The following is a 26,526-nucleotide window of genomic DNA, read 5'->3' as shown; positions in this document are numbered from 1 at the left end:
CAATTTTTATCCCACTATCCCGGACTAGATGGGCTTTTGTAGAGGGCAGGGTCACTGTGTGCTCACTTCCACCATTCGCATCCCGCAGCTCAACGACTTACATCTCTACAGAAGTCGTTGGGCCTGCCAGTTCACCGGCTGAAATGCGATGTGCCCACACAATGGAATTCAACTCTGCACATGTTGCAGCGACTGTGGCAGCACCAACGAGCCCTGGTGCAATACGTTATGACGTACAGCCTGGGCAAACGAAATCAAGAGGTGGGGCAAATCACGCTGCAGGAGTGGTCTCAGATCAGGGACCTATGCACCCTTCTGCACAGTTTTGAAATAGCAACAAAGATGTTTAGTGCTGATGATGCCATTATCAGCATGACCATTCCGGTGATTTACATGCTGGAGCACACCTTACACAGTGTTCGGAGTCAGGTGGTGGAACAAGAGGAGGAGGAGGAGGAGGAACAGGAGGAGTCGTAAGCGGAAGGGATAATATCTCCAAGGTCAAAAAGGTTGGCAGCACCAAGGCGGCTGGCATTGGAGGTTGGGGGAGAGGGATTACCGAGGGCGCATGGTAGCAGCCAAACTGTTGAGGAAGGTGCAGGAGGTGAGGAAGAAGTGGAGGATGAACTGGCGCTAGGCATGGAAGACTCATCAAATGAGGGAGACCTTGATCAAATTTCTGTTGTGCGAGGTTGGGGGGAGAGGGCAGACGAAGGAAGCATGATTTTCACCTCGCCACCACCAAGACAACAAGGACTTGGTCCTCCTGGATGCGCAAGACACATGAGTGCCTTCTTGCTGCACTACCTGCAACATGACCCTCAGATTGTCAGAATCCGAAGTAATGCCGACTACTGGGTTGCCACACTCTTAGATCCCCGGTACAAAAGCAAATTTGGCAAAATAATTCCTGCCATAGAAAGGGATTCACGCATGCAGGAGTATCAGCAGAGACTGTTACAGAATCTAACATCTGCTTTTCCACAAAACACCAGTGGTGCTCGAAGTAAATCTCTGAGTTCTAACTTGCCAACCGTGGGACTATCGAGTCATCACTCAAACCGTAACAGTAACATCGTATCTGGTGGTAGCAGCAATTTTTTCCAATCGTTTCAAGATTTTTTTAAACCATCCTTTGCAAGGCTACAGGAGACATGAAGTCTGACGCACAGCCAACGCCTAGAGAGGATGGTACAAGAGTATCTCCAAGTAAACATCGATGTCATGACTGTGGAACTGGACCCTTGCTCATTTTGGGCTTCCAATCTTGAAAAATGGCCTGAGCTCGCCACTCATGCCTTGGAGATCTTGTCGTGCCCCGCAGCCAGCGTTCTCTCTGAACATGTGTTCAGCGCTGCTGGTGGTGTGCTGACAGATAAGCGCATGCGGCTGTCCAGTGACAATGTAAACAGATTAACGTTCATCAAGATGAACAAATCCTGGATTCGCAAGGACTTTTTATACCCCTGTGTCATCTTAGGGAGACTAAAAACTTGATGATTGTTGAAAATCACCTCACCAACTGTTTTAAAAAACTCTGGCGAAATTGATGCCACTTAAGTGGTGCCTGTAGCCGATTTTTGGGAAAAAATGGAGACTCTTTATTTAGTCCCCTTGCTGAGTGTTAGATGACGTTGCCATCATCAATTCCAAGTGGGTGGGGTTGCCTGCAGAGTTGTTTACTCATACTATGGCGTGGGATTCAGAGGTCTGCTCCAAAGTTTCAGTGTGTGCTAGAGAGCAGAAAAGCCCAGCCACCCACCGCCTGTTTACCTAAGTACTATTTTTAATGGCATCTGGCCCAGGAAATCCTTTTGGGTCTAGTAGAATTTAGTGCTACTCAGCAGCGTACCCCACCCATGAAGCAAGCTACACCGCCTGTTTACCTAACTACTATTTTGTAACGACATCTAGCCCAGGAAATCCTTTTAGGCCTAGTAGAATTTGGTGCAACTCAGCAGTGTACCCCACCCATGAAGCAAGCTACACCACCTGTATACCTAACTACTATATCATCACAGAGCGGATTTAAATTCAATTCACCGCACGAAGAGATCCATACAATATTAAAAAAACCTTTATTATTGAAATTACAGTATAAAAACATATACAACAGACAGGATTCAATATACACCAAACAAAGTGTCCTACTGGGGGAGAGACTACAACCACATCCACCATTGGATATAACACACTGTAATCAATACATATGAGTACATACAACTCTGACCACCCTAGAGGCTGCTGAAATTTAACAAAGAGGAAGGGATGGGCAAACCAATGCAAATGCCTAGAATAAAGTGCAGGAAGGAAAAATCCAAGGAGGAGCTAAAATTCTCCCACATACCAGCGAAATGTCCTTGTCCAAATACCTAGCACTATGTAACATCCCCAAGTATCCTATCTATGTAGACAGCAGCAAACCATGAATGAGTGGAATGAGTAAATTACCTGATGGTGCGGTGTGTCTTAATTCCCCCAAGCGCCCCGACGCGCGTTTCGCCCAAGCTTCTTCCGGGGGCGTGGTTAATGTGAGGACGTAACTGGCCTTATAAAATGCCCACCACCAATGGCAGCACGGAAGGATAAATAGGGGAAGTGATCACTCTCGACGTGCCGACGTCCCCCTTAAGCGACGGCGCATGCGGCCCTGGTCCACTCCGGATACAGAAACAGGCACTTCCGGGTCAGCGCTCACTGGAACGCAAGCTGAATCGCAAGCGTCTCCAGAGTAGAGCGCACCCGGAATGCACAGAGTGGTAACCATATGGCGCATGCGCACAGCCCCGGGGAACGAGGCAAACTACTAGCGGAGAAGCATAACGTTTATAAGGCTTCATGGAGTAAACGGAGCCATGAAAGAAACAGCAGCCTACCTGTTACTATATAGGAGTCATAGCAATGGAGTAATAAAAATGGGCTCCTAATGACCGACTATTCAAGGTGACATTAATTCCAATGAAATATAATATAAAAAAGAAGAATCATGTATTATTACAATGTGGGACATAAATGAATAATAACCATCTATTTTACAATGTAGGACATCAATAAATAAATATGTCAGCAACTATATTATGGTGAGGGCCAATAGAGAAAAACTGCCAGAGAAGAAACAGATCCATATAGAAAAGAAGTGGTGGCAATACTGCCACTGTGAATAAGCTCTAAAAGAGAACTATATAGAGGATAAAGTGCATATAGGCAAGGTGTATCGCTAAGGATAATACCGTGATAAAAGTGATAAAAAGATCATATGAGCCATTTAAGCTCACTGTAGTGGATAAATACATAATGTATAGATTAATATAAAGTGACGTGAGAATTCATTTTCATGCCACTATCTCAATTAATATAGAAAAAACCGTGAGGACATGACAAAAATAGATACCAACTATAAGTGAACCAGTTAAAACAAGAGGTGTACATTAATAATAAAGTGATGTCTAAAAAGTGAATTGTACAAAATAAATTTTATTATATAAAAGAGTGATGTATGACAGTCCTGTATAAAGTGCCAACGTGCATACATTAGAAAAGTCATAGAATTATCCTAAAGTACGGTTCTAATTCAGACTAAAGCCCTCATATCCCAAGTAGAGAGTTACCAAAAAATAGATATACCCCAAAGATCACAGTAACCATCAATGTCCTAATGCATATACTTAATAACAACATGTGGAATACAGATAAATCCTACCATCAATGTCCTAATGCATATACTTAATAACAACATGTAGAATACAGATAAATCCTACCAGGTCTCCATAGTGAGAATACCACTTCCTTACAGACGAGACCTAAAGAAACCCTCCATATATAGATACAAAACAGACGAAAAAAACACATACAGCGGAAATAACCCTATATATATAGCATATTCTTGTTCTTGTATGGGGCTTCGACTCTTCATATGTGTCTACAGGGAAGGAACTAGTTCCTCTCCATAGTGCTTCATCAGGGGGACAACCATCCTCAGGCTGTAGGGGAAAAGAAAGTGATCATCACACTGCATATCCTATCCGAATTATCTATAATAAAAAGAAGAAATAAGAAGTTAAAAACACATAATATAACATACAATATTAGACGATTAAAAACCTCACTAAAAAGGAATGTCCACATGGAAACAAACTATCGAATAATATATCTAAAGAAATGCCGCAAAACCAAAACTCTCATTAAGGCCCTGTGGACTCATGGCACCCAGGCGATAGATCCACCTACTCTCGAGTTGTGCTAGAGCCCGACTGAGGTCGCCCCCTCTCGTACCCATATATACCTGGTCTATGCCTCTTATTGTCAAATCCCGGCTCGAACAACCATGGTATTTTGTAACGGCATCTAGCCCAGGAAATCCTTTTGGGCCTTGTTGAATTTGGTGCTACTCAGCAGCGCACCCCACCCATGAAGCAAGCTACACTGCCTGTTTACCTAAGTACTATTTTTTAACGGCATCTAGCCCAGGAAATCCTTTTGGGCCTAGTAGAATTTGGTGCAACTCAGCAGCGTACCGCACCCATGAAGCAAGCTACACCGCCTGTTGACCTAAGTACTATTTTGTAACGGCATCTAGCCCAGGAAATCCTTTTGGGCCTTGTAGAATTTGGTGCAACTCAGTAGCGTACCCCACCCATGAAGCAAGCTACACCGCCTGTTTACCTAAGTACTATTTTTTAACGGCATCTAGCCCAAGAAATCCTTTTGGGCCTTGTAGAATTTGGTGCTACTCAGCAGCGTACCCCACCCATGAAGCAAGCTACACCGCCTGTTTACCTTACTACTATTTTGTAATGGCATCTAGCACAGAAAATCCTTTTGGGCCTAATAGAATTTAGTGCTACTCAGCAGCGCACCCCACCCATGAAGCAAGCTACACCGCCTGTTTACCTAAGTACTATTTTTTAATGGCATCTGGCCCAGGAAATCCTTTTGGGCCTAGTAGCAATTTCTGCTACTCAGCAGAGTACCCCACCCATGAAGCAAGCTACACCGCCTTCTTTCTTTCTCAATCTAACCCCTCGGCTCTGGGGTGTCCACTCTCCCTCCAGCTCTCTCCTTCTCACAGGTGGACTATCGCGTGTTTTCAAACTGTGGCATATCTTTTGGGCCCAGGCATAAGAAGTCGCCGAGGTAATTGATAATATGTGCCGCCTTACAAACGTCCATGACAACACATTCGAGGAAGCAACTAAACGCCTCAAATAGTGAGCAGGATATGGAGCACCACATGGGTAAACAGCGATCTATGTAGTATGCTCCTTCACAGAAGCAGCCCAATGGGAGGACACTATTCGGAGGCACAGGTAGTAACCGAAACGCCCCCTCAATGTCTGTTTTGGCCATTAGGGTGCCCCTTACCAACTTCTTGACCCACCTGATTGCCTCCTCAAAGGAGGTACAGTACATAGTACTGTACTTGGTTCCGCGTCGATGTTGTCATTTACTGACCTGCCCCTTGGATATGGCAAATGGTGGATTAGTCTGAAGGTTCATTTTTTGGCACAACTCCCAAAGGGGGTACCACTACATCTTCTAAGGAAAATGTTCTAAATGGACCCACCGCCATTCTACCTAAAGATATTTATTTTATTTTTTTTGTCAAGACGTCTGAGTGTTGGTATAGTGAGTTTAGATTTTTACTCCAGCCTTTCTTGATTTTAGAAGGGCATGACATTCCTATATCTGTGTCTCCTCCTCCTTTTACTCCTCCACCTCTTTTTTTTCGCATGACTATATGTAGTTGTGACTTTTCCACATTTGTTGTGTCTTCTGAGCAGTTTGCCAGCTTTTGGACACCTTTTAAGGTGTTTTCTATGTGTTTTCCATGTGTTTGTATGCGTTTGTGTTTGCCTGCCATTGGTTTCAATGGGGTTCGACGGTGTTCGTCGAACGTTCGACGAACAGTTCGGCGAACACCTCCCTGTTTGACGAACCGAACCGAACCCGAACACTAGGGAGGTGGCTCAACACTACTATTGACATGTATACTGTAGAACCTTCTTTATGTGAAATTTCAATGGTTTGAAAAAAAAAAAAAAAAATTGGCCAGCTACAGGTGTACACTTTATTAATATTTTAATGAAGCCATCCAGTTGTTGCCTTCAAGGATGTATGAATGACCATGCTTCTAATTTTTGACAGGCTTTGCACTGTGCAGAACCTTTATGAGTGGAGGAGTACCACAAGTATACTTTGCTCACAATATTTGAATGAGGTACTGCAGTTGGTGCCTTCAATGTTGTATAGATGACTATGCTTTTTGTCAGGCCTTGCACTTAGTGCATAGCCTTTATGAGTCTAGGAGTACCAGTACATGACAATTTGAACAGAAAGTGTATGAGGCCCTCCTTTATGCCTAATACAGGGTGTATCTGGGTCCCTATTGCATTACATTTATGACAGTTGTTGCTTCTCTCATAAATTACACTGAAATTACCCATTTTTTACTAAAAAATTCAATTTTGGTTTACTTAAACTATTATTTAATACAAATCCTTTATGAATTTTGTCTTATCTAAAAGTAATTATATTATTATCTCACCCAGGTGGATGTACCCAACCTGTTGCAATCTTCTAGCTTGGTTATTTCACTGCCATTATGGCCAAACAATAGCATGTAAGGCATGTACCCAGTTATGGCATGGGCTCGATTGTTGTATATCCACACCAATTCTTGAACAAATTCAGGGTACTTCATCTTCTGATCCTCTTCCAATGTCCTTAACATCTGTAACAATGCTCTTTTGAAGCGTTTGCAGGCTCCATTTCCATGAGAGGGATAGGGCATTGTCCTGAACTTCTTGATGCCATAGAGTCAGTGCAGTTTTTCCTTGACTCTCCCCTGGAACCATGCCTCTTGATCCAAGTGACATCTCTACAGGCACCAATCAAACACCAATCGTAAGATGGCACAACCTGCTGACTCAGCCATCTGATCCAGGGTCGGGTTATGACTGTGAATTATGATAAGTGGTCTAGCATCACCAGGCAATATTCACACCCATTATGGGATGAGCCGATCATGAAGTAATCCACTATTAACACTTCCAGTGGCTCAGATGTTTTTATCACTTGAGTGGCTGCCCTCCGTTCTAGAGGCTTGGCCAACTTACACTGCTGAAACCTCCAACAAACTTCTTCCACCACTCGACCTAGTTGGGACCAATACATGAGCTGTTGCAACAATTGGAACGTCTTTTCCATTCTAAAGTGTGCCCCTCTCATGGACCTCCTTCACCACACTTGCCACCATCCATTTTGGAATCACTACTTGCTGCATATTCAGGGGTAACTGTAACCACCTGTATAACAGGCCATTCTTCATACAGAGCCACTGCCATTGCCCTAGCATATGTAAGGCACGAATATACAAGACTGCCCTCTCTTCTATGTTGGGCTTCTGGCCTAGGGTCATCCCTTTTCGTAACTTTGATAGTTTTGGGTCTGACTGTTCTAGTTGTACCCATTCGTTTCTGGGGCGTCCATGCAAGCATTCAATCGTTGATAGTCCACACAGAACCTCACTGTCATGTCCTTCTTCCTCGCCAACACAATGGGACCAATCCAGACCAACACAGGGGCTCTGGCTTTTCTTATCACTCTGTTCTGTAACATGTGGGCCAACTAATCCTTCACTTCCTTCCTTTCCTTTACAGCCTGCTCACATCACTCTAAAACTGGCTGAATCATGTGATGCAGCCAGATTCTAGCTGGGCTTTTAAATTGCAGCAGAGGCAATGCTGCCTCTATGAGCAAACTAGGATAGAGCAGCACAGTTCAGACTTTATATATGACCATGCCGCAAGTCTGACCTATCTCTTTTCACATGCGCATCACCCCAAACAGGAATCTGAGGGGCAGGAGTGATGCGAGCTCTTGGAACTACATCTCGAGATGACCTGTTTAATAAAGGCCCAATTAATGATCTAATAAAGCAAAGCTGGGCCTACATAGTAATGCAGCTGTGGTGACGCCACGCAGGGGCTTCAGCAATAGTTGGGCTGCACTGAGGGGTGAGTGCAAATCTCTGAATATTGTACGGCTACATATGTAAAAAGTATATTTAAAAATTCTAAACTCAGAAAAGAAAAGCACATATGAATGAACAATATGTTATGGATGCTAAATGAGTAACAAATAGGTGATAAATTCTTTTTTATGTTGTTCACATCTAATGACAGACTGAGTTGTTTTCCTCATATATCTATTTCAGTGGAAATAATTCTGTAAAGTGAAACTAACGCTAACAGGACTGAATCCCAGGGAAGCCAATTATAATGTTTTCATCCTTTCAGTGTATACAATATTATGGCTCCAATAATAAGATGTCCCAGTGGAATATACTTTGTGTATGATTCCGGGACTTCAAGAACAGCTCCTCGGGGAAATTCATTTCTGTTACATTAGTTTTCCAGTTTAGACGGCTGTTTCCTTCAACAGAGACTTTAAACACTTAATGGCCAAAATATTGATGTACATGGCACATTAAAAAATAGCACAGATATTGGGCACTTCCAGTAAAGAAATGTCATGGTGAGAAGTGTTAAATGCACACCTCAAACTCATAATAAAAATTTCTCAATCAATGCTTGACGTTGTTAGGACTGGCGGAACGCACCAAGAGAGATGATATAGATGCGTTCGCAGTCCGGGGTCCACCGTGCAGGTGAAACCTGCTGCTAGGAAATGACAGACAATATGGCGGTATAAAAAAGTATACACGCGTGGGTTAAACCTCACCTAGCGTGAAGAAAGCGATCCTGTTGCGTCACAGGACCGCGGTACCGCACATAGAGCGCGAGCAAGTGGTCAGCGAACTAAACCCCAACAGGGATTGTAGTCCGATTAGACCCTTGCTGGCACTACACCGCAACTGGGTGTGAAAGGAATTATATAATTAAGGCACCGAAGTGCGAACTGTGCCGTGCTAGCAGGCACCACTAAGCACCCAGACGTGGGTCAGGAAGCGCACACTGGCGCGTGGCACCGCACTGGCGGTCACAGCAGTAGACGCTGACACGTGTGTGACACGTTGAGTGATAAGTCGGGCGCTAGATAGCAGCCATACTCCATACGCGAACAATCATACAATAGGGTAGGGGTATTTAAAGAACGACTTGCACTCACAACAAACACACGTATTAAATTGTACACTAGCGCATGGCCGTGCGGTCATGCGCAGTTTACATAGTTGCAGGACAGGAAGCGGCCACAGAAACTTTGCCCTTCCAAGACCTGCCAAGAGGACTAATAGAATGCGCTGCAGAGTCTGAGCACATGACCCTCGATCTCCAATGGGAGATCTTGCCCTGGGCATGCTCAGTGTGCGCAGACAAGGACTTAGTCCCAGAGAAGTCCACTCGCTGCTGACCAGTATAGGCTTTACAGGCAGAAGCTGGAGAAGCAGCAGTAACTCTTCTCACAGTGTCAGACTGAGCGAGACGCTGGGATCGACGTCCCTGCTGAGCAGGCTCCACTGCGGCTGGAGGAGAATGGGAGACCGCAGCGGAGACGGATCGAGATTCCCCCTGTGCAGCAGAGGAAACTCGACTCCTAACAGACATGTGCTCCTTTTTTAATTCTTTGCAGTGTCATTCCTCTGCACCCCAGTCCCTCTTCGTATATATGGCTGCCTGCTTCCTCTATGCAGAAAGTTCTCTGGAGGTCTGAGTAATTCCTCCTCCTATGGTATGATGTATCTCAGATGAACAATGTGTATAGTTGGGCTTCAGATATGCCTCTCTGCACTTAAATGAATTAACTCAGAGCAGGGAAGAGCTTAAACTCCTCATACATTTTAATCTAATGTCAGCTGAACAAGACAATATTGATGGGTTTTGCAAATAATCTAATGTGTATGTGGGGCCTTGGAAGATAATAGCTGGGAAGGATCGGGAATGTCTGCTGATTCTTTTGATAGTTAAAGTTGTCTATCTCCTTGAGAACACAGGAATGTTTGGCAGAGTGAGTGCTACTGTAAGGAGGTGAAAGAAAACAGAGTATAGTGCTGGGAGACATGTGTGAATGGATGAGACCAACTAGAGGCCAAAGACAAAAGAGGTGAGAACCACAAACAGCTTAGGAACCATAGAGAGATAGCTATGTATACAGGAGGGAGCAAGAAGCCAGGTACAGTACACAGAAACATGTGATCTACTGTGTCACAGCAAGAAAATATAAAATCCCATAGCCAGGCCAAGGCCTCAGTCATCACCCAAATTTGTACCAAGCTGAATGTGAAGTGAGAACTGCTCTGGCTTACAGCTGAATGCTAGAAGAGTATGACAAAAGACTAATAACTATCATTGGTAGTGGAGTTGTCCAGGGGTGCAGAGCCTTCTAAAAGAGCAAGGAATTATAGCTGGCCTAATCAAAAGTATGGAACCACCTAACAGTGGGCACTGAAGATTTATGTTGGCAGTGGATTGATTTCTGCACTGTCCAGTCGATCAATAGTGTATATATATTTATCCAGGAACAAAGATAACACAGCTTACAACTGGTATTTCTTATAGCTTGGGATCTTACCATCTTGTCTGTCAGCTTGCAAATTGAAAGTTAGTGAACAGGAACTTCCTGGTTCTATTTTTTTTCATTTTTAACAGTGATTTACACGTAATATTACACTATTGCTGGAGACAGAAGCTCATGCACAATTAAACAATAGTAAATTGTAGTTGATGCAATATATACAACAGTAAGCTGTATTTCAAACCTCCACTCAACAAGACTTATCCAGGTAGGGCCATAGTGGTTCTGAATTTTTCAAATTTGGCTCTCAGAAGAAGCTGTTTTATAACATCGGCTATCATCTGGTCAGTAGAGTTGAGCGACTTTTACTTTTATAGGATCGAGTCGGGTTTCGTGAAACCCGACTTTGTCAAAAGTCGTGTCGGGTGAAATCGGCCGATTATTGCGAAAAGTCGGGGGCCGACCGAAACACGAAACCCAATGCAAGTCAATGGGGAGGGGAATCAAAGTCGGCAGTGAGTGGAGGACAGGAAAACACCTACAGTGCCCATTTTAATGCCCAAAACATCAATTCTTATTACTTAAGCTTGTCAATCTCAATTTACTTTAAAATAATAGTTAGGTTTTCAAAACAGGGGCTCATTTGGCTAAAGTTGTGGGGGGGGGGGGGGGTTAGGGCTGGCTCAAGATTTTCGTGGGCCCAGAAAACGAGGAATACGTGGAGGAGAGAGAGGTAAGTATATCAGCTTTGCAAGTGCTGTGATCCTGAGCAAGCAGAGGGGGCCCACTCGTTGGCGCTTGGCACTGGCACAGGGCCCCTCATAGTACGGCGGTGTGTTTGACGGCGGGTGGCGCCTTTCACTGCCAGAGACACTTTTGCGTACTATGAGGGACCCTGTGCCAGTGATGTCGCCAACAAGTATGCCCCCCCTACCTGATGAAGGAACCTGCACTTTCATCTGCACCTTCCTCTTTGTCCCCGTGTAAGGTGGTATAGTATGCGGGAAGGGGAACCTGACTTTCAGCAGGGTAAGATTCAGGCTGTGTAGAGTGCAAGGGAAATGTAGTGGTCTGGGTCAATGTACCAGCAGACTCATCTAGCAGTGGCTGGGCAATGGGCAGGATGAGGAGGAAACACATATATAGGCCCAAATAATAAAGTAGGCTAAATGCAGTTCAAAATTGGTAACAGGACTAAAAAGGCGACATAGCTTTGTTCAGTGGAGTACAACTGTAATGAGTGGCGCAGACACAGTTAGTAGGCCCAAAATAAAAAAGTAGGCTAAATGCAGTTCAAAATTGGTAACAGGACTAAACAGGCGGCATTGCTTTGTTCAGTGGAGTACAATTGTAATGAGTGGCGCAGACACAGTTAGTAGGCCCAAAATAAAAAAAGTAGGCTAAATGCAGTTTAAAATTGGTAACAGGACTAAACAGGCGGCATAGCTTTGTTCAGTGGAGGACAACTGTAATGAGTGGCGCTGACACAGTTTGTAGGCCCACAATAAAAAAGTAGGCTAAATGCAGTTCAAAATTGGTAACAGGGCTAAACAGGCGGCATAGCTTTGTTCAGTGGAGGACAACTGTAATGAGTGGTGCAGACACAGTTAGTAGGCCCAAAATAAAAAAGTGAGCTAAACTCAGTTCAAAATTGGTAACAGGACTAAACAGGCGGCATAGGTTTGTTCAGTGGAGGACAACTGTAATGAGTGGCACAGACACAGTTTGTAGGCCCACAATAATAAAGTATGCTAAATGCAGTTCAAAATTGGTAACAGGACTAAACAGGCGGCATTGCTTTGTTCAGTGGAGGACAACTGTAATGAGTGTCGCAGACACAGTTTGTAGACCCACAATAAAAAAGTAGGCTAAATGCAGTTCAAAATTGGTAACAGGACTAAACGACTAAACAGTCGGCATAGCTTTGTTCAGTGTAGGACAACTGTAATGAGTGGTGCAGACACAGTTAGTAGGCCCAAAATAAAAAAGTAGGCTAAATGCAGTTCAAAATTGGTAACAGGACTAAACAGGCGGCATAGCTTTCTTCAGTGGAGGACAACTGTAATGAGTAGGGTTGAGCGAAACGGATCGGAAAAATTCAAAAATCGACGACTTTCGACAAAGTCCTAGTGTGGGATCGGCCATGAGGTTGGTGATCTTCGCGCCAAAGTCACGTTTCGTATGACGCTTTCAGCGCCATTTTTCAGCCAATGAAGGAGGACGCAGAGTGTTGGCAGTGTGATGACATAGGTCTCGGTCCCCACCATCTTAGAGAAGGGCATGACAGTGATTGGCTTGCTTTCTGCAGCGTCACAGGGGCTATAAAGGGGCGTGCACGCCAACCGCCATCTTATTTCTGCCGATCATAGCATAGGGAGAGGTTGCCGCAGCTTCATCAGAAGAAGGGATATAGTTAGGGAGGGAAGATTAACCCCTGAAACGGCTTGTGCTGTAGCAATTTCCACTGTCCAACACCACCATTTGTTTGCAGGGACAGTGGAGGCTATATTTTGTGCATCAGCTCTGTAGCTTATTAGGCAGCCTTATAAGGCTCCCTGATAGCTGCATTGCTGTGTGCATGCTGCTGTGCAAACCAACTGCTTTTTTAAAAGCAAAAATCCTGTTGCTCCTTTCTGCACAGATATCTTGTTTATTTGTCCACACTTTTGTGTGCAGCAGTCCTTTTTATTGCTGCCATACTTTTCCTGAGATCATTGTAAGGAGATTGAAATTGTACTACAGTCCTTGTATTTTTTCATATATCTTCCAGCCACTTTCTGCCACTTAGATTGCATTGTTTTATTCACTGGGCCTGAGTTTTGGGTCAGTCTCCCCCCAAAAAAGGGGAGATTCAAATTCTCACAAAGTGGATCGACTGCAGTCCTGTTAGTTTGGTCTATGTCAGCCAGACACTTTCTGCCACTGAGATTGCGTTGTTCTATACACTGGGCCTGACTTTTGGGTCAGTCTCCCCCCCAAAAAAGGGAGTTTCAAATTCTCACAAAGTGGATCTACTGCAGTCCTGTTAGTTTGGTGTATGTCAGCCAGCCACTTTCTGCCACTTAGATGGCGTTGTTTTATACACTGGGCCTGAGTTTTGGGTCAGTCTCCCCCCAAAAAAGGGAGTTTTAAATTCTCACAAAGTGGATCTACTGCAGTCTTGTTAGTTTGGTGTATGTCAGCCAGCCACTTTCTACCACTTAGATTGCGTTGTTTTATACACTGGGCCTGAGTTTTGGGTCAGTATCCCCCCAGAAAATGGAGTTTCAAATTCTCACAAAGTGGATCTACTGCAGTCCTGTTAGTTTGGTGTATGTGAGCCAGCCACTTTCTGCCACTTAGATTGCATTGTTTTTTACATTGGGCCTGAGTTTTGGATCAGTCTCCCCAAAAAAAGGGAGTTTCAAATTCTCACAAAGTGGATCTACTGCAGTCCTGTTAGTTTGGTGTATGTCAGCCAGCCACTTTCTGCCACTTAGATTGCGTTGTTTTATACACTGGGCCTGAGTTTTGGGTCAGTCTCCCCCCAAAAAAAGGAGATTCAAATTCTCAACAAGTTTTTATACACCTTCTACCTTGTTTTACAGTACCATATAACAGTTGTTATTTTGGTTAGATTTTCCAAAAAATGAGGAAGTCTTGTGGAAGAGGCCGTGGGTGGTGGTTGCCAGCTGGTACTGATGGTGGTAGTGGTGGTGCATCTGGTGGTAGTGGCAAAAGCACAATAGTACCTAAGGCTGGAGGTGTTGAGCCAGCATCATCGTCTGGTTACACAAGGCCTCGAAGGCTCCCTTTTCTGGGAGTAGGAAAACGGCTTTTAAAGCCGGAGCAGCAGGAAAAAGTTTTGGCTTTCATTGCTGACTCAGCCTCCAGCTCTTTCGCCTCCTCTTCAGAAAGTTCCAAATATGAAAGCAGCGAGTCGTCAGTGGATGCTCCCGGTCAGGAACAAGACGTTTCCTTGTGTCCTTCACCCAAACCAAAAGAGAAGGATGCGTCAGGCGACTCTACAGGTTACTCCATGGAGCTCTTTACACATACCGTGCCTGGGTTAGAACGGGAAATTGTTAAATGCCCATTACAAGATGAATCGGACATGGAGTGCACTGATGCACAGCCACAGCTAGATTATTATGCTGTTCCATTGACTCTGATCACTACATTGCCCTCACAGTGTACTGAGCCAGAATCTGACCCTGATGAAACTATGGTGCCCCGTCCTGAACGCTATAGCACCTTACACGGTGACACAGAGGAAGGTGCACATGACATTGAAGAGGAGGTGATAGATGACCCAGTTGTTGACTGTTATGACCTGGTGGTTAGGACAATAATGGACCTGGTGGTTAAGAGCACACGGAATGACCTGATAGTTACTAATAATACAGGACAAGCTCTGGGACGTGGGAACTCTGCTGACCGCAATCCCTAATCCTATCACACACACTAGAAATAGCCGTGGATTGCTCCTAATGCTCCCTATGCAACTCGTCACAGCCTAAGGAACTAGCTAGCCCTAAAGATAGAAAAATAAAGCCTACCTTGCCTCAGAGAAATTCCCCTAAGGAAAAGGCAGCCCCCCACATATAATGACTGTGAGTTAAAATGAAAATTACAGACACAGAGATGAAATAGATTTAGCAAAGAGAGGCCTGACTTACTGAACAGACAGAGGATAGGAAAGGTAACTTTGCGGTCAGCACAAAAACTACAAAAAACCACGCAGAGGGCGCAAAAAGACCCTCCGCACCGACTCACGGTGCGGAGGCGCCCCTCTGCATCCCAGAGCTTCCAACAAGCAAGACAAAAATCAAAATAGCAAGCTGGACAGAAAAATAGCAAACAAGAGAAAAACAAGCAGGAACTTAGCTTCTGCTGGGAAGACAGGTCACAAGAACGATCCAGGAGCGAACTAGACCAATACTGGAACATTGACAGGTGGCATGGAGCAATAATCTAAGTGGAGTTAAATAGAGCAGCCAGCTAACGAATTAACTTCGTCACCTGTGGAAGGAAACTCAGAAGCCGCAGCCCCACTCACAACCACCAGAGGAAGCCCATGGAAAGAACCAGCCGAAGTACCATTCATGACCACAGGAGGGAGCTTGACAACAGAATTCACAATAGTTGACCCAGATTGGCAGCCATTGGGGGAAGAGAGTGCCACTGCCAGTAGCTCTGAAGCGGAGGGGGATGATCCACAGCAGCCAACTTCATCGCAACAGCTGTCATCTGGTAGGTCCGTATCAGGCCAAAAACATTTGTCAAAAACAAAAACGGTTTTAGGACAATGTGGCCATCCGGTGAAAGAAGCACAGCGTGCAATGCCTGAAAAGGTATTCCATAGTAGGAAGAGTGCAGTGTGGCAATTTTTTAACCAAGATCTGAATGATCAGTCAAAAGATATCTGTAAGAAATGCTCAAAGACCTTTAGCAGAGGGAAGAATCTTCAAAATTTAAATACAACGTGCATGCTTAGACATTTAACCAGTATGCACTTGCAAGCCTGGACTAGCTACCAAACGTCCCGTACCGTTGGTGCACCTGCTCAGAATGAAGGTAGTCAGCAACGCTACATTGCTTCCCTCTCTGTAAGCCCACCGGTTAGGACACCACCAGCAGCAAATGTGGAGGCATCGTCGCAAGGCCAAAGCAGTCAGGGAATCACAAGGTTATTGGTAGCAAACACTGTATGTAGGCCAACATCGAGAATACCATCACCAACCCTCTTTCAATCCACCATGTCCACCAGCACCACCACCACTAGTTCCACCATATGCACCTCTCCAGTCCAGCTCACCCTACAAGAGACTTGTTAGGAAAAGAAAGTACTCATCCTCTCATCTGCGTACACAGGGTTTGAACGCCCACATTGCTAGACTAATCTCGTTAGAGTTGATGCCCTACCAGTTTGTTGAAAGCGAAGCTTTCAAAGCCCTGATAGCCTACGCAGTACCACGCTATGACCTACTTAGTCAACACTTCTTTGCCAGAAAAGCCATCCCAGCCCTCCACCAGCATGTCAAAGACCGCATTGTCCATGCACTGAGGCAATCAGTCAGTAGAAAGGTGCACCTCACAACAGATGCATGGACCAGTAGGCATGGCCAGGGATGTTATGTATCCATCACGGCACACTTGGTTAATGTGGTGGATGCAGGGTCCACAGGGGACAGCCATAGTGGGACAGCTGTGCCTAGCCCACGGTCTAGGAAACAGTTGGCTGTAGGCGTTCGCAACCCCTCCTCCTCCTCCAGAAGCGAAAGCTCATCCACAGAGTGCAGTTGCACGACCACTCCATCCGCAGCTGCCAGTGTTGCACACGAGGTGTCCCATTATCGAACAGCTAGTCGTAAGCGTCAGCAGGCTTTGTTAGAAATGAAGTGTTTCGGCGACAACAGACACACCACGGAAGTACTGGCCGAGTACTTGCAGCAACAATCTCAGTCATGACTGGGCAGTGAACATCTTGAGGCAGGCTAGGTAGTCAGTGATAACAGAAGGAATTTTATGGCTGCCATAGCCCTTTCAGAACTCAAACACATACCTTGCCTGGCTCACACCTTGAACCTGGTGGTGCAGTGCTTCCTCAAAAATTATCCGGAGTTACCAGCCCTGCTCCTGAAGGTGTGAAGACTTTGCTCGCACATCCGCCAGTCGCCTGTACACTCCACCCGTATGCTGAACCAACAGCGCTCACTGAATCTTCCCCAGCACCGCCTAATAATCGACGTTGCAACAAGGTGGAACTCCACACTGCACATGGTTCAAACGCTGTGCGAACACAGGCGTGCTGATTAATTTGTGGGAGGATACACATACACGGGCAGGCAGTTGGATGGCAGACATGGAGTTGTCTAGTGTGCAGTGGTCAAAGCTCCAAGACCTCTGTCAAGTCCTTCAGTGTTTTGAGGAATGCACACGGCTGGTAAGTGCAGACAACGCCATCATAAGCATGAGCATCCCACTAATACGTCTGCTGATGCAAAGTTTGACGCACATTAAAGAGCTGGGGTCTGCAGCCGAGGAGGAGGGAAGCCTTGATGACAGTCAGCCATTATCTGCTCAGGGAACTCTCCTGGATGAGGTGGCGGATGAAGAGGAGGAGGAGGAGAAGGATGATGGGGATGAATATTTATGGGAGGAGGATGCTTCTCAGGGGGCAATAGAAACTGGTGGCGTTGCAAGGTCAGGTACAGGTTTTTTGTGGGACACAAGTGATGTTGATTTGCTTTATAATAGCTCTCAAAATGTGGTAAAGCAAAAAATATTTTTTGCAATGAAAAGCATATTTCAGTGTGCGTCGGCTGCCAATCATATAAATCCACTAAAAAAAACGCTATAAAAGTACATCAAACCCCCCTTCATCACCCCCTTAGTTAGGGAAAATTTAAAAAATTTAAAAAATTTATTTATTTCCTTTTTCCCATTAGGGTTAGGGCTAGGGTTAGGCTTAGGGTTAGGGCTAGGGTTAGGGCTAGGGTTAGTGTTATGACCTGGTGGTTAGGAGCACCCGGAATGACCTGATAGTTAAACCTCATACAGGATGAGCTCTGGGATGTGGGAGCTCTGCTGACCGCAAGCCATAATCCTATCACACACACTAAAAATAGCCGTGGAGCGCTCCTGACCAGACCTAGGCACCTCGTCACAGCCTAAGAACTATCTAGCCCTAGAGATAGAAAATAAAGCCTACCTTGCCTCAGAGAAATTTCCCAAAGGTAAAGGAAGCCCCCCACATATATTGACTGTGAGTAAAGATGAAAGTCACAAACGCAGAAATGAAACAGGTTTGAGCAAAGGGAGGCCAGACTTACTAAATAGACAGAGGATAGGAAAGGTAACTTTGCGATCAGCATAAAAACCTACAAAAGACCACGCAGAGTGTGCAAAAAAGACCTCCGCACCGACTCACGGTGCGGAGGGGCCACTCTGCATCCCAGAGCTTCCAGCTAGCAAGACAATATCATGAAAACCAGCTGTACATAGTAACATAGTAACATAGTAACATAGTTAGTAAGGCCGAAAAAAGACATTTGTCCATCCAGTTCAGCCTATATTCCATCATAATAAATACCCAGATCTACGTCCTTCTACAGAACCTAATAATTGTATGATACAATATTGTTCTGCTCCAGGAAGACATCCAGGCCTCTCTTGAACCCCTCGACTGAGTTCGCCATCACCACCTCCTCAGGCAAGCAATTCCAGATTCTCACTGCCCTAACAGTAAAGAATCCTCTTCTATGTTGGTGGAAAAACCTTCTCTCCTCCAGACGCAAAGAATGCCCCCTTGTGCCCGTCACCTTCCTTGGTATAAACAGATCCTCAGCGAGATATTTGTATCGTCCCCTTATATACTTATACATGGTTATTAGATCGCCCCTCAGTCGTCTTTTTTCTAGACTAAATAATCCTAATTTCGCTAATCTATCTGGGTATTGTAGTTCTCCCATCCCCTTTATTAATTTTGTTGCCCTCCTTTGTACTCTCTCTAGTTCCATTATATCCTTCCTGAGCACCGGTGCCCAAAACTGGACACAGTACTCCATGTGCGGTCTAACTAGGGATTTGTACAGAGGCAGTATAATGCTCTCATCATGTGTATCCAGACCTCTTTTAATGCACCCCATGATCCTGTTTGCCTTGGCAGCTGCTGCCTGGCACTGGCTGCTCCAGGTAAGTTTATCATTAACTAGGATCCCCAAGTCCTTCTCCCTGTCAGATTTACCCAGTGGTTTCCCATTCAGTGTGTAATGGTGATATTGATTCCCTCTTCCCATGTGTATAACCTTATATTTATCATTGTTAAACCTCATCTGCCACCTTTCAGCCCAAGTTTCCAACTTATCCAGATCCATCTGTAGCAGAATACTATCTTCTCTTGTATTAACTGCTTTACATAGTTTTGTATCATCTGCAAATATCGATATTTTACTGTGTAAACCTTCTACCAGATCATTAATGAATATGTTGAAGAGAACAGGTCCCAATACTGACCCCTGCGGTACCCCACTGGTCACTTCGACCCAGTTAGAGACTATACCATTTATAACCACCCTCTGCTTTCTATCACTAAGCCAGTTACTAACCCATTTACACACATTTTCCCCCAGACCAAGCATTCTCATTTTGTGTACCAACCTCTTGTGCGGCACGGTATCAAACGCTTTGGAAAAATCGAGATATACCACGTCCAATGACTCACCGTGGTCCAGTCTATAGCTTACCTCTTCATAAAAACTGATTAGATTGGTTTGACAGGAGCGATTTCTCATAAACCCATGCTGATATGGAGTTAAACAGTTATTCTCATTGAGATAATCCAGAATAACATCCCTCAGAAACTCTTCAAATATTTTACCAACAATAGAGGTTAGACTTACTGGCCTATAATTTCCAGGTTCACTTTTAGAGCCCTTTTTGAATATTGGCACCACATTTGCTATGCGCCAGTCCTGCGGAACAGACCCTGTTGCTATAGAGTCACTAAAAATAAGAAATAATGGTTTATCTATTACATTACTTAGTTCTCTTAGTACTCGTGGGTGTATGCCATCCGGACCCGGAGATTTATCTATTTTAATCTTATTTAGCCGGTTTCGCACCTCTTCTTGGGTTAGATTGGTGACCCTTAATATAGGGTTTTCATTGTTTCTTGGGATTTCACCTAGCATTTCATTTTCCACCGTGAATACCGTGGAGAAGAAGGTGTTTAATATGTTAGCTTTTTCCTCGTCATCTACAACCATTCTTTCCTCACTATTTTTTAAGGGGCCTACATTTTCAGTTTTTATTCTTTTACTATTGATATAGTTGAAGAACAGTTTGGGATTAGTTTTACTCTCCTTAGCAATGTGCTTCTCTGTTTCCTTTTTGGCAGCTTTAATTAGTTTTTTAGATAAAGTATTTTTCTCCCTATAGTTTTTTAGAGCTTCAATGGTGCCATCCTGCTTTAGTAGTGCAAATGCTTTCTTTTTACTGTTAATTGCCTGTCTTACTTCTTTGTTTAGCCACATTGGGTTTTTCCTATTTCTAGTCCTTTTATTCCCACAAGGTATAAACCGCTTACACTGCCTATTTAGGATGTTCTTAAACATTTCCCATTTATTATCTGTATTCTCATTTCTGAGGATATTGTCCCAGTCTACCAGATTAAGGGCATCTCTAAGCTGTTCAAACTTTGCCTTCCTAAAGTTCAATGTTTTTGTGACTCCCTGACAAGTCCCCCTAGTGAAAGACAGGTGAAACTGCACAATGTTGTGGTCGCTATTTCCTAAATGCCCAACCACCTGCAGATTTGTTATTCTGTCAGGTCTATTAGATAGTATTAGGTCTAAAAGTGCTGCTCCTCTGGTTGGATTCTGCACCAATTGTGAAAGATAATTTTTCTTGGTTAATAGCAGAAACCTGTTGCCTTTATGGGTTTCACAGGTTTCTGTTTCCCAGTTAATATCCGGGTAGTTAAAGTCCCCCATAACCAGGACCTCATTATGGGTTGCAGCTTCATCTATCTGCTTTAGAAATAGACTTTCCATGGTTTCTGTTATATTTGGGGGTTTGTAACAGACCCCAATGAGAATTTTGTTACCATTTTTCCCTCCATGAATTTCGACCCATATGGACTCGACATCCTCATTCCCTTCGCTAATATCCTCCCTTAAAGTGGACTTTAGACAAGACTTTACATAGAGACAAACCCCTCCTCCTCTCCGATTTTTACGATCCTTTCTAAACAGACTGTAACCCTGTAAGTTAACTGCCCAGTCATAGCTTTCATCTAACCATGTCTCGGTTATTCCCACTATGTCAAAGTTACCTGTAGATATTTCTGCTTCTAGTTCTTCCATCTTGTTTGTCAGGCTTCTGGCGTTTGCGAGCATGCAGTTTAGAGGATTTTGTTTTGTTCCAATCTCCTCGCTGTGGATTGTTGTAGAAATGTTCTTACCTCCCTTCTGAGTATGTTTTCCTGGGTCGTCTTTGTTCGAGTCTAATGTTTTTCTTCCCGTCCCCTCTTCTTCTAGTTTAACGCCCTCCTGATGAGTGTAGCGAGTCTTCTGGCGAATGTGTGTTTCCCAGGTTTGTTGAGGTGTAGTCCGTCTCTGGCGAGGAGTCCATCATACCAGTAATTCACACCGTGGTCCAGGAATCCAAATCCTTGTTGTCTGCACCATCGTCTTAGCCAGTTGTTTGCATCAAGGATCCTGTTCCATCTCCTGGTGCCATGCCCGTCTACTGGAAGGATAGAAGAAAAAACTACCTGTGCATCCAGTTCCTTTACTTTCTTCCCCAACTCTTCAAAGTCCTTGCAGATTGTCGGTAGGTCCTTCCTTGCCGTGTCATTGGTGCCAACATGTATCAGAAGAAATGGGTGGACGTCCTTGGAGCTGAAGAGGTTTGGTATCCTATCGGTCACATCCTTGATCATCGCACCTGGAAGGCAGCATACTTCTCTTGCAGTTATGTCCGGTCTGCAGATGGCTGCTTCGGTGCCTCTCAGTAGTGAGTCTCCCACCACCACCACTCTTCGTTGCTTCTTGGCTGTACTTTTTGCTGTCACTTGTTGCTGTGTGCCCTTTTCTTTTTTGCTTGCTGGTATTGCTTCATCCTTAGGTGTGCCATCTTCATCCTCTACAAAGATTTGATATCGGTTCTTCAGTTGTGTGGTTGGTGATTTCTCCATGGTCTTCTTGCTTCTTTTGGTCACATGCTTCCACTCATCTGCTTTTGGAGGTTCTCTGACACTTTTTTCACCTTCTGTGACCAGTAGAGATGCTTCTGTTCTGTCTAGAAAGTCTTCATTCTCTTTGATGAGTTTCAAAGTTGCTATTCTTTCTTCCAGACCCCGCACCTTTTCTTCTAAAAGGGCCACTAGTCTACACTTCTGACAGGTGAAATTGGATTCTTCTTCTGGTCGATCTGTGAACATGTAGCACATGCTGCAGCTCACCATGTAGGTTGTCACATCTGCCATGTTGCTCCTAGATCCTGCTGACTTGCTGTGTGTTTTCCTTCTTGTGTAATCTACTCAGCCAAGCTCTCTTGCAATAATGTCCTACAGGCAAAAATTCGCGCGCCGTAAGGTTTGGTGATGCTTTCGAAGCAGCTGGTCCCGGCTGTACCCAACGATCTTCTAGCTTAGGGAGACTTCGCTTCTCCCAGAAGGCACCTGGAATATGCAAATTAGCCTCCTGAAGCTTGAATCCCTGGTTTGGTGATGCTTTCGAAGCAGCTGGTCCCGGCTGTACCCAACGATCTTCTAGCTTAGGGAGACTTCGCTTCTCCCAGAAGGCACCTGGAATATGCAAATTAGCCTCCTGAAGCTTGAATCCCTGGTTTGGTGATGCTTTCGAAGCAGCTGGTCCCGGCTGTACCCAACGATCTTCTAGCTTAGGGAGACTTCGCTTCTCCCAGAAGGCACCTGGAATATGCAAATTAGCCTCCTGAAGCTTGAATCCCTGGTTTGGTGATGCTTTCGAAGCAGCTGGTCCCGGCTGTACCCAACGATCTTCTAGCTTAGGGAGACTTCGCTTCTCCCAGAAGGCACCTGGAATATGCAAATTAGCCTCCTGAAGCTTGAATCCCTGGTTTGGTGATGCTTTCGAAGCAGCTGGTCCCGGCTGTACCCAACGATCTTCTAGCTTAGGGAGACTTCGCTTCTCCCAGAAGGCACCTGGAATATGCAAATTAGCCTCCTGAAGCTTGAATCCCTGGTTTGGTGATGCTTTCGAAGCAGCTGGTCCCGGCTGTACCCAACGATCTTCTAGCTTAGGGAGACTTCGCTTCTCCCAGAAGGCACCTGGAATATGCAAATTAGCCTCCTGAAGCTTGAATCCCTGGTTTGGTGATGCTTTCGAAGCAGCTGGTCCCGGCTGTACCCAACGATCTTCTAGCTTAGGGAGACTTCGCTTCTCCCAGAAGGCACCTGGAATATGCAAATTAGCCTCCTGAAGCTTGAATCCCTGGTTTGGTGATGCTTTCGAAGCAGCTGGTCCCGGCTGTACCCAACGATCTTCTAGCTTAGGGAGACTTCGCTTCTCCCAGAAGGCACCTGGAATATGCAAATTAGCCTCCTGAAGCTTGAATCCCTGGTTTGGTGATGCTTTCGAAGCAGCTGGTCCCGGCTGTACCCAACGATCAAGAAAACAAGAAAACAATGAACAAATAATGACTATCAGGAACTTAGCTTCAGCAGGAGAAGGCAGGTCACCAGAGAGATCCAGGAGCGAACTGAACCAATGCAAAATCATTGACAGCTGGCATGGAGTAACGATCTGAGAGGAGTTAAATAGAGCAGTCAACCAAAGGATAAACCACGTCACCTGTGCAAGGAACCTCAGAAGCAGCAGCTTCTCTCACAGCCACCAGAGGGAGCCCATAGACAGAACTCGCCGAAGTACCATTCACGACCACAGGAGGGAGTTCGACAACAGAATTCACAACAGTACCCCCCCCTTGAGGAGGGGTCACCGAACCCTCACCAGAGCCCCCAGGCCGATCAGAATGAGCCAAATGAAAGGCACGAACAAGATCGGCAGCATGAACATCAGAGGCAAAATCCCAGGAATTATCTTCCTGACCATAACCCTTCCACTTGACCAGGTACTGGAGTTTCCGTCTCGAAACACGAGAATCCAAAATCTTCTCCACCACATACTCCAACTTCCCCTCGACCAACACCGGGGCAGGAGGATCAATGGAGGGAACCATAGGCGCCACGTATCTCCGCAACAACGACCTATGGAAGACATTATGGATGGCAAAAGAAGCTGGAAGATCCAAACGAAATGACACAGGATTAAGCACTTCAGAAATCTTATATGGTCCAATGAAACGAGGCTTAAACTTAGGAGAGGAAACCTTCATAGGAACGTGACGAGATGACAACCAAACCAAATCCCCAATATGAAGTCGGGGACCAACACAACGCCGGCGGTTAGCGAAATGTTGAGCCTTCTCCTGGGACAATGTCAAATTGTCCACCACGAGTCCAAATCTGCTGCAACCTGTCCACCACCACATCCACACCAGGACAGTCCGAAGGCTCAACCTGCCCTGAAGAGAAACGAGGATGGAAACCAGAATTACAGAAAAAAGGAGAAACCAAAGTAGCCGAGCTGGCCCGATTATTAAGGGCGAACTCAGCCAAAGGCAAGAAAGACACCCAATCATCCTGATCAGCAGAAACAAAGCATCTCAGATATGTCTCCAAAGTCTGATTAGTTCGTTCGGTTTGGCCATTAGTCTGAGGATGGAAAGCCGAAGAAAAAGACAAATCAATGCCCATCTTAGCGCAAAAGGACCGCCAAAACCTCGAAACAAACTGGGAACCTCTGTCCGAGACGATGTTCTCTGGAATGCCATGCAAACGAACCACATGCTGGAAAAACAATGGCACCAAATCAGAGGAGGAAGGCAGTTTAGATAAGGGTACCAAATGGACCATCTTAGAGAAGCGATCACAAACCACCGAAATGACTGACATCTTTTGAGAAACAGGGAGATCAGAAATAAAATCCATGGAAATATGCGTCCAGGGCCTCTTCGGGATTGGCAAGGGCAAAAGCAACCCACTGGCACGAGAACAGCAGGGCTTAGCCCGAGCGCAAATCCCACAGGACTGCACAAAAGAATGCACATCCCGTGACAAAGAAGGCCACCAAAAGGATCTAGCCACCAAATCTCTGGTACCAAAGATTCCAGGATGACCAGCCAATACTGAAAAATGAATCTCCGAGATAACTCTACTAGTCCATCTATCAGGGACAAACAGTTTCTCCGTAGGACAACGGTCAGGTCTATCAGCCTGAAACTTTTGCAGCACACGCCGCAAATCAGGGGAAATGGCAGACAAAATTACCCCTTCTTTAAGAATACCCGCCGGCTCCGGAACACCCGGAGAGTCAGGCACAAAACTCCTTGACAGGGCGTCAGCCTTCACATTCTTAGATCCCGGAAGGTATGAAACCACAAAATGAAAACGGGAGAAAAAGAGCGACCATCGAGCCTGTCTAGGATTCAACCGTTTGGCAGACTCGAGATAAGTCAAATTCTTGTGATCCGTCAAGACCACCACGCGATGTTTAGCTCCTTCAAGCCAATGTCACCACTCCTCGAATGCCCACTTCATGGCCAACAACTCCCGATTGCCCACAATATAATTGCGCTCAGCAGGCGAGAATTTTCTAGAAAAGAAGGCACAGGGTTTCATCACCGAGCCATCAGAACTTCTTTGCGACAAAACAGCCCCTGCTCCAATTTCAGAAGCATCAACCTCCACCTGAAAAGGGAGCGAAACATCTGGCTGGCACAACACAGGGGCAGAAGCAAAACGACGCTTCAACTCCTGAAAAGCCTCTACAGCCGCAGAGGACCAATTGACCACATCAGCACCTTTCTTGGTCAAATCAGTCAACGGTTTAGCAACACTGGAAAAGTTAGCGATGAAGCGACGATAAAAATTAGCAAAGCCCAGGAACTTCTGCAAGCTCTTCACAGATGTCGGCTGAGTCCAATCATAAATGGCCTGAACTTTAACAGGGTCCATCTCGATAGTAGAAGGGGAAAAAATGAAACCCAAAAATGAAACCTTCTGAACTCCAAAGAGACACTTTGACCCCTTCACAAACAAGGAATTCGCACGAAGGACCTGGAACACCATTCTGACCTGCTTCACATGAGATTCCCAATCATCCGAAAAGACCAAAATGTCATCCAAATAAACAATCATGAATCTAATCCAGGTACTCTCGGAAGATGTCATGCATAAAGGACTGAAACACAGATGGAGCATTAGAAAGCCCGAATGGCATAACCAGGTACTCAAAATGGCCCTCGGGCGTATTAAATGCCGTTTTCCATTCATCACCCTGTTTAATTCGCACAAGATTATACGCACCACGAAGATCTATCTTGGTGAACCAACTAGCCCCCTTAATCCGAGCAAATAAATCAGACAGCAGCAGCAAAGGATACTGAAATTTGACTGTGATCTTATTAAGAAGGTGGTAATCAATACAAGGTCTCAAAGAACCATCCTTCTTGGCCACAAAAAAG

General features: G+C 45.1%; 1 long non-coding RNA gene across 1 annotated transcript in view; it reads right to left on the bottom strand.

Moving 5' to 3' along the window:
* Positions 1-3,454: 3,454 nt before the first annotated feature.
* Positions 3,455-26,526, bottom strand: part of LOC138657795 (uncharacterized) — an 85,466-nt gene continuing 62,394 nt past the window's right edge. The window contains exon 3 of the long non-coding RNA XR_011317189.1: positions 3,455-4,031. This is a non-coding gene — a long non-coding RNA (uncharacterized lncRNA). The remainder of the gene's footprint in view (positions 4,032-26,526) is intronic.

Source organism: Ranitomeya imitator, chromosome 1 (assembly GCF_032444005.1).
Source record: "Ranitomeya imitator isolate aRanImi1 chromosome 1, aRanImi1.pri, whole genome shotgun sequence".
Taxonomy (NCBI): domain Eukaryota; kingdom Metazoa; phylum Chordata; class Amphibia; order Anura; family Dendrobatidae; genus Ranitomeya; species Ranitomeya imitator.
Note: the sequence above shows the minus strand (reverse complement) of the source record. Positions and strands in the feature narration are given on the sequence as shown.